Raw genomic sequence first — 1,111 nt, 5'->3', positions numbered from 1 at the left:
TTTGCTTTGCTTGCATGTGTGGCTTTTGCTTTACCTATTAAACTGTCTTTATCTCAACCCACGAGTTTTCTCACTTTTTCCCTTCTGATTTGCTCCCCCATCCCACCAGGGGGGAGTGAGTGAGCGGCTGTGTGGTGCTTAGCTGCCAGCTGGGGTTAAACCGTGACATCTGTCCATAACAAGATTTTGAGTGTTACACAGGAAGGGACAGAGACAGGAGTTAGGAAAAGAACAAATTCACACTGGCACATCTATGCCTATATCCAGCTGGCTGCTGCTTGAAGATCTGGACTGTGATCCATCTCACTACAGCATTCAAGCAAGGGGAATATTTGTGGAGCCAAATATTCTTTTCCAGAGTCCAGCATTGGGCTGTCACTTACACAACCCAGTTTTTGAATGCTTATAGCTAAATAATGTGCCATTTTGCCATTGCTCTGGGGATCCCCCACATATTCAGATGAGATGGCCAGATCTTGATCCACACAGCAAGATCTCCCAGTGGGCTCACCACCTCCTGCTGTTCCCATCACAGCAGACATCTCTGTGGTTGCTACTTTTTGACTAGCCTATCCCAGACTCAGTATGATGGGTTGGGATGGGGTGGCCAGGGAGCCACCATTTAATTGGCCAAGTCTAGGGCCAGCACTCCAGTAAGCACTGAACTGATGACAGACTATGTGCTAAAACATATAGCTACAGAAGTGGTATGAAGCCTAGGACACAGTTTGTTAACCTCAGAAGGTGACAGCCTGGATTCGTGAGTGCCTTTTCCAAGTGGAAGAAGTCAACATGAGGTGCAGATGGTCTCGTTGCAAGAGCCAGCCACAGGTATGATTGACTGAGAGGGCTTCATGCACCAAGCAAGCTGCGTCTCTGCCATCAGACCAAGAGCTCTGGTGCTGGCTCAGGACTGTCTCTGAACAAAAAGGTCAGAAGCTGCTTGTTAGCTCCTTTGACAATTAAGATCTCTTTGGGTAGTTCACATCCAGACAACAGCTTTGCAAATTCCTAATTGGCTAGCAAATCTGAGCTTCATGGCATCAGAGAAAGAAGGGATAGCAGTGGGCTCAGTGAGCTCCTCTGAGCCAGCCCACAGCTACCATTCCTG

Source organism: Pygoscelis adeliae, unplaced genomic scaffold (assembly GCF_000699105.1).
Source record: "Pygoscelis adeliae isolate BGI_AS28 unplaced genomic scaffold, ASM69910v1 Scaffold127, whole genome shotgun sequence".
In the NCBI taxonomy this organism is placed as follows: Eukaryota; Metazoa; Chordata; class Aves; order Sphenisciformes; family Spheniscidae; genus Pygoscelis; species Pygoscelis adeliae.
The sequence above is the reverse complement of the archived record's forward strand: the minus strand, read 5'-3'. Positions refer to the sequence as shown.